This window comes from Haliotis rubra, unplaced genomic scaffold (assembly GCF_003918875.1).
Source record: "Haliotis rubra isolate DU_JTF1 unplaced genomic scaffold, ASM391887v1 Scf133, whole genome shotgun sequence".
NCBI lineage: Eukaryota > Metazoa > Mollusca > Gastropoda > Lepetellida > Haliotidae > Haliotis > Haliotis rubra.
In genome coordinates this window covers 1,304,153-1,312,447 of record NW_025765259.1, presented here as the reverse complement: position 1 = coordinate 1,312,447, position 8,295 = coordinate 1,304,153, and positions in this window count along the sequence as shown.

Here is an 8,295-nt window from a genome sequence, read left to right as displayed (position 1 = left end):
CAATCAGATAAGCCGCCGTTACCACCGAGCTTGCCAGTGTCAACAAAGATAGCGGTCACAGCCGCGAAAGTTTGTTCGCAGTGCGACTCAGATTTGGGGGAAAACATACAAACTGGCAGGTCTGAAATATTTAAAAAGATTATATGCAAGAACTCCTTCTACCTCTTTCAGAATACCTCTGCAACAATATATTATTGTGTTGCCATGTTTAATCGGTTATATAGTTTAAACAGCTAATGTGAGTTGTGATAGGTACGCTCAGCATAGACACCTGATTGGATAAAAAGCCAACCAAGGGAGGTAATAAAATCATCGCCTCGAGCCTTAGATGCATCCAGGGTATAGTGGGGATTTATAGGAACGTATACCCTGGAGATCATCGAGGATGGTAGTCTATAATATGTTTAGATATTACAGTCATGTTATAAATTCACAACAAACGGATAGTGTACAGGCAGGGACCAACAAGTACCAAATTTTAACGTCTTTTGGTATGACGCGGTTGGGGATCGAACCCGTGACCTTCCGCTCTCCGGGCGGACGCTTTAACCATAATGAAAATGGAAATATTAATGAGTAAAAACGTTATCGCCTTTATTGATTAATGTATACTTATACTACTAATTGCGCTTGCGGGTGGCACAGCAGAGATCGCAAACCAGTCGAGAATTCTGGCATATCATCCGGGTACAATAACAAAAGCAACCAGTGCACGGAAAGTGCTTTGGATCAGTGCAGTCGTGACAGTACAAATTTATTTGAACTGAATATGGCTTTGTTTGTAAGAATTTGATTTTGATGCTTATTAACGATGTGAATTCTTCATCACTGCGGCATACAGACATGTTTGAAAACAGACCAAGGTTAATACTCCTTGGTAAAGTCACTATTGTACATCACAGCCATGTGGAAATTGTTTTACCAGTACGGCGTGAAACCGCATCAACCAATAATCGATCATGCATTCACAGTTGTTGACCAATCAGAATTAAGGATTCTTCACTGTATTTGTTCTTCCGCCCCATGGGCTATTCAATAAGAAATGAAAACGTTCACAAAGTGAAATGAGCAAACGTCCATGAGATGTTTGGCACATGCAGCGGGTCAAGGTCACGTGTTCCAAGTAACAAGACCGTTTCATTGTTGCCTCGGTTCAGGCATGACGCGTTTTCCTCAAAGATGCCGTTGAACCTTCTTAGAAATGACATTCAGTATCTAAAGCAACGTCAGAGGCCCTGCACAGTTTATAAGATGTGGAAGACATTTTAAACCAGCCTCGATTTTGTCTAAGACATGTTCGATTGTTGACAGGCCAGAAGATCCTGCAGACGAGGGTAACACACTGACATCGTCGTCACATTACTGCTGCACAACCACTGAAACATATGGAATGGCCTTGGCATGATCCCCCGTGAAGATCCGGGTTAGAATTGGTCTTCAGTAACCCATGCTTGTCATAAGAGGCGACTAACAGGATCGGATGGTGAGGTTCGCTGACTTGGTTGACACATGTCGTCGTATCCCAATTGCGTAGATCAATGCTCATATCGTTGATCACTGGATTGTCTGACACGACTATTTACAGACCACCGCCTTTAGTGCTGGATTATTCCTGAGTACGGCGTTAAACAACCAACCAACCAACCAACCAACCAGCCTTATCATGCTGCTATGGCATGCCGGGAACATTCTGTTGAGAAAACGGTAAAAACGTTTGCAGATGTGACCCTGGTATCACGCACAATTAAATTTCCCATCAACCATAATCATTCGTCCTTGAAGCCGTTCTTTCACCCCAGATCATAGCACCTATATTTGCATTCTGGAACACACAGCTCAAGCGGATGTTTGATCTGTCATCGATCAGTGACCAGTGACCAGGTAAACGTGACTCATTCCTTGAAAGGAACCCTCACCACTAGCTTAACCTTCCACTGGTAGTACTGGACGCCGAGCTGTTCGGACGTGCTTTCTGGAGCTCCTATATGAAAGGGTTATGTAACCACATAAAGCCAAGAGCGATGACACCCAAACAAAGTGCGATACATACTACAGCACTGTTGTGAATCTGAATGACAATAATTGCGAATTCTTGGATAAATGTGGATGTGCTGTCCTGTAGAAAGATCTGAAGGAACAACATGACTCACCCGACCATGTCATTCTTCGAGAACTTGATGAACTACTTGGTGAGTACGACAGACAAACATGTCAACAAAAGCTATGTGTTGCGTACAATAATGATGAGGGCATCCTAAATAATATCAGACTATCAATATACAATGTTGCGAAAGACAAATGTACAGATTTTCCTGAAGGGATGCTTATCAAACGAGTAAAGCGATCGGGACAACTTAAAACTGTTCCAGAAAAGTACGCTTCTGATGTGTACCTGCTGTATAGATACATACGTGGATCTGTGCCAGCTCATGTGATACAGAGTGAAGTCATGAGTAAACAGAAAACTCGATCAGACGATTATACTGATATAGAGAGCTCAGACAATAGCTTGAATAATAAGGACACGTTAGCTCGTATGTTCACTAAACTGATGTGTTTTGATGAAGATATGCGTGAAAAGTTCATGGATTTAAATGAGAACCTGCAAGATTTCAAGTCTAAGTATGAGAGCGACATGCGGGATATGATAGGGGTCCTTGAACACAAGAATGATGAAATCAAAATATACCACAGTGAAATGCAGAAGCACAAAGGCAATGTAGACAAATTGAAATCCGAAATCACTACATTAAAGAGTGAAATCGATAGGAAAGATATTGACATTAAGGACAAGAAAGACACTCTAAACACAAGCAAATAAATGGGATAAATAAAACAACTTGTGCAATTGATGGCAAAATTGACTGTATGAATACCAGAAATAAGCTGCTCTATTCAGAGGCAGTTAACAACCCAAGCTATGGTAAGACCACATCAAGGCCAGTCATTGCTGAAGGCCAATCAACTCCAGGCCACGATGTAACACACCGTGCAGTCCCAATCTGCGACGATATCCATCCACCACCTAGCTCAGAAGACAGCTTACTTCTTCTTGATGATAGTCCACCCCACGAACACGTGCCAGACACGGAAGACTCTTCCAGCACGAGATACAAGCCAACCTTAACCCAAGACAATACATCTAATCAATCTAAGGAACATCAGCAATCAAGGTCTGTGAGGTTTAACAATCAGTGGAGACCATCCTTCACAGGTGTGGCTAATACAAAAACAGGAGACTCGTCATGTCATATGTGAGAGCAGACGAATCTTTTGACATAGTGAAAGATGCTATCGTTGACTACGCCAAAGAACGGGTTGTGACCATTACGAATATAATTCTCCTGCGACATTGGGAAGGCTCTAACCCGACCTATACCATCCGTATTGCAGTCCCTGTACATTGTGCCAAGATAATATTGGACGACAACACATTCTGGCCAGAGAACGTGAACTGCAGAGAATGGGTTCCCCGGAATACATGGTACTCTAATGATAAACAAGGCGAGAGTGAGTATTAACCATGATGCCTTATCTTGCAAGTCTGACTGTCTATGGATGTACACTGATGACCCTCGTTAACCTAACGACATGGAACATTCGTGGTATCAAACATGGAACGTCTGAGCTGTGCAATAAACTCGACATATGTGACGTCGTGCTTGTTACAGAGCACTGGCTAGACATGGAAAATTCACAGTCTCTGGAGACACTACATGACAAATTTAATGTGTATTCTAAATCCAGTTGTGACTCTAACCAGCACCAACGAGGTTATGGAGGTGTAGCCATGTTTGTACGGAAAGGTGACTGGTGTAAAGCTACTCTTATTGACACCCACCACAGCCGCCACGTACTGTGTATCAAACTGCACATCTGTACCAGCCATGTGTATATACTTGGGACTAGACTGCCATCGACAAATGTCCTTGACAGTGTGTACTATGAAGAACTGTACTATGTTATGGAACTTTATGATATTCTCTCTCAAGAATACCCAACATACCTCCTAGGAGACTTTCATACTGATATCAGTCATGGTATTAATATGAAACCCAGGGCTAGGTGCCTCTTACGACTGCTTAGCGAACGTCACCTTTATTCTGTGGTTCCACTTGACGAGTCAAGGTACACTTTCCATAGTAAATGTAACAAAGTAAAATCATTAATTGACTATGTCTTTGTAGACATTGATTCACTAAGCATTCGTCCTTGAAGCCGTTCTTTCACCCCAGATCATAGCACCTTTATTTGCATTCTGGAACACACAACTCATGCAGATGTTTGATCTGTCATCGATCAGTGACCAGGTAAACGTGACTCATTCCTTGAAAGGAACCCTCACCACTAGCTTAACCTTCCACTGGACGCATCTGAATACGCTGAAAGTGCATCAAGTTGGCTTTGAAAACAAATTGCAGTACTCGACATCAGCAGCAAAAGTAGCATGAAAAGTTATGTTATATCAGGAAAAAGCTGAATACAATGTGTACCAGATTTCATAATATAAAAATATAACTAGTGTATAAAAAAGCATTGAACGTAGAATACATCCTTGCTGTAAGCCCACAGGGCAGTCAGTCAAAAAGGTCAGTTACAACATCACCACAAAGGATGCGTGATCTTACATTTGAATATATCGATCTTATTACAACGAACATTTCCCCCTCAACCCTCTATTTCTCAAAAATTCCATATTTTACTCTATCTACTGAATGAAACCCCTTTTTGAAATCTACAAAAGCTACATTCACATTTGGTTTGCTGAAGGATAAATATCTCTCTGTGACTGCATACAGACTAAATGTATGATCGGAAGTTGAGTAGTCCTTTCTAAATACAGCTTGTGAATCGGCTATTAAATCTCGCATGTTTGACCACTATGGGAATATGTGCTGATAATAGACGTAAATCCCATAGCAAGAACACTAGTGATAGAAATACCCCTATAATTGCTGGGATTGTTTAAATTTCCAAAGGAATAATGATCGACTGCACCCAGACAGAAGAAAAATACCTGTATCAAAGACTCGGCTCAAGCTTTAACCAGAAAGGGCATGGTGTCGGGTAATGAGTATTTAAGCATTTCTGGTAAAACAATCAACGGCTGCAGATTTACCAACTTTAAGACAAGCAACAAACTCGAATATTTTACATTCCGTAACAGGTGATTCTAACATTATCCCAATCCAGAATCTTACTGTCAACATCATAAACAACATCTTCCTTTGACAATAGTCTTAAGATGACATTACCATTCTGTTTCTGATGAAGTTCCTATTAGGATTGAGCGTCTTTGTAGAACGCGATTAGTGTTTTCCAGAATAGTTTTGGACTACGTAGAGTAAATCTTGATGACTGAGTATCACACCTGATCCTTCTGCGAGAAACTTTATAAATGTTTTCTTTTCAATCATATATACGAGAATGCTTGACGTAAAGAAATTAACTTGTTATGTCAATAAAAGCGACAAAGATAATTTGTCCCTTGTAAGAAATCTCTGCTAAACTCCGAGTCTGTTGTTCGATTAGAACTACATGTATATCGTAAACATATGTTTATGAGGCACTATCAAATAGTGATGATACGAGGTGTTCGCGAAAAGGGGAGCGTATTCTGACTCACCGGTGGCACTCGTCATAGACACATGTACACCCTAGTCAATTGTTGTCCTCAAAAACCACGGGAACGCATGTTACAAGTCAAAACAGGGAATTACATCTGACAAAAGTTTTGTATGAAATGTCCTCCTCATATCTACCATGAAACATTTTGAAAGTTCTACATAAGCCTTGGTTTTCCTAACCCTGTCTGATAAAAGAGTCGCAAGACATGCTTTAAAATCTTGATATTACGAGCATGCTCACTTGTACTGTAGACTCCAAACAATGGAGCTGTTGGAACATTAATCGACATGAAGGGAAAGTGACTGTTGGAAAGTTGAACTCATTCCTGTTGTCTTAGGGACCGTTCATAATTTATGGCTAGGGGGTGATGATGATTTTAAGGGGGGTCACCCATTTTGTTCTGGGGAGCTAGGGAGGGGGGTCAGCAGTTTTGTACACACGAACTGGGGGTCAGCAATTTTGTACATAAAAATATGTTTAAAATTATGCTTAGAAATTAAGGAAAGGGGAGAGGGGGGGGTAATTGATTTTGTACATGACATGCAAGGGGGGTCACATATTTTCTACATAAGTTTTAGTGGGGGGGTCAATCACATTGTACATGCTTCTCCATAAAAATCATCAAACACACAGCACAATTCTTCTCACTCTTTATCTTTATGGTAGATCTAAACATGAAACACACGAAGCAGTCTCACAGGTTTCCTTATTTCAAGATCGGTTGGGGTAATTAAGTGGAAGGGATTTGGCTATTTGATTTATAAAAACGATAACAGATCATAAACATACGTAAAGCTTAAGTAAAACCTCTTTGTCAAATCACCTTCATTTGCTTTTGCCAGCTCGAGCATATTACTATTATGGAAAGAGATCCTCAAGGAGGGGAGCACTGAGTGTGCCCACGGGCATGCCTATTTCTTGTCTAAACGTTTGACATCCATAGTTTGTATGTTATCATCGAGGAGGACCAGCATTCCACGCGTTGTATTGAATACTTCAGATGGCATGTGCCTCATTTGTGACAACTGTCCTGAACCTTTGAAGACATGAACCGATATCTATATTCACCACGTTTATAAACAAAAAATGAAACAAGGAATGAAGGTTTTTTGGGGGGATAGTTTCGTCCAAAAAACGAAAAACAAATGCTTTGACAGAGTTGAACTTTTTTTTAATATATTTATTTCTATGTTACAATTTCCATTACATCAGGTTTATGTTCTCCAATTGAAAGTATTTTAAGTGTACAATGAGTAGTGTTGATTTAAATACATTGTGTGTACATTACCTCTTATATATAGTACACATACAAAGGACATATACAGTCAGTCAGTTATAGCATTTCTAAAAGGTAATTGGAAGAATGACCAGAAAGAATGAAAACTTGCATAGTTACAATTAGAAAACGCAATAAATTTTGAGATTTCATAATATTTTAATACTTCGTTTTGAAACCATATAAATTGGGTTTCACTGCTTTCTAACTACATTTATACAACATATATTTGATTATTAGTATCACCACATTAAGAGGATTGTTATGTTTACCTTCAAATCCAAATAACAAATGTTCTTCACTTAAATGTATCCTTCAATCCATTCAGTAAATTTTATCCAAATATGTATTGCATATTGACAATTACAAACTCTTAAACTGAGACCATCTGCTTTGTGTACATCTTTTTGCCATCAAACTATAATGTATCCATTCTGTTTCAGTAAGGTGTTTATTAAGATAAAGCTCCCATTGGCTATAGCTTTTAAGTTTTGTAAATTTGGAATTTTGCAAAATTTCATAAAATAATCTATTACCTGAAGTACTGTTGATTTTAGAAATATTATAAGGTAATATTGGTTTTTGAGAGATCTCTTGTATTTGACTAAAGTTAATTCTTTGTAAGTATTGGGCGATAGATTGTTTCAACCCTTGAAATGTTAAAAAGTCTGTATTCAAAGTATATTTTTTAATAAATTCATGGAAATTAAACCAATTTCCTGTATCGTTGAAGAAATCGTTAAAGATATGTTATACTTTTTTCATACCAAATGGGAAAATTCTACTGGCTTATTATCAATTGTTATGCTATTATTGTACCAAATTGACTTATTCATTACACCCGTAACAGATAGTTCAGTATCGTCACAACAGTGTAGGTATGATAATTATAATGATAGTGTTTCTTTCCAAAACTGGTTGTGGATATTTTGGACAATATTGTTTTCTATGTAGAAAGCACATTTATTATTTTTGCCTCAACTAAATGATCATAAAAGAAACATGCCCATTTGGTCTTTTGATCCAACAAAATTTCTGAGCTGCAATAACCTTTTCTTTTCTACTAGTGGTACATTTATGCCACCATACATTGTATCTCCCTTGACTTTATCTGGTTTAAATTTCCAAACAAACTGAAAACGTTTCTTTTGAAAAGATTCTATTATATTTTAGGTGGGCTTGGTATACTGCTGAATAAATGGTTTAGTTTAAGTAGTGGTAATGATTTCAACACAATATTTCTACCCACTGGTGTTAAAGTTCTCTTTGTCCAGTGTTTCATTTCTTTTTCAGTGTTATCTAATTTATTTATATAGTTCAGATTAACCATATTTTCTAAATCAATATCAAATTCAATACCTAATAGCTTAAACTGTGTTCGTGTCCAGTAC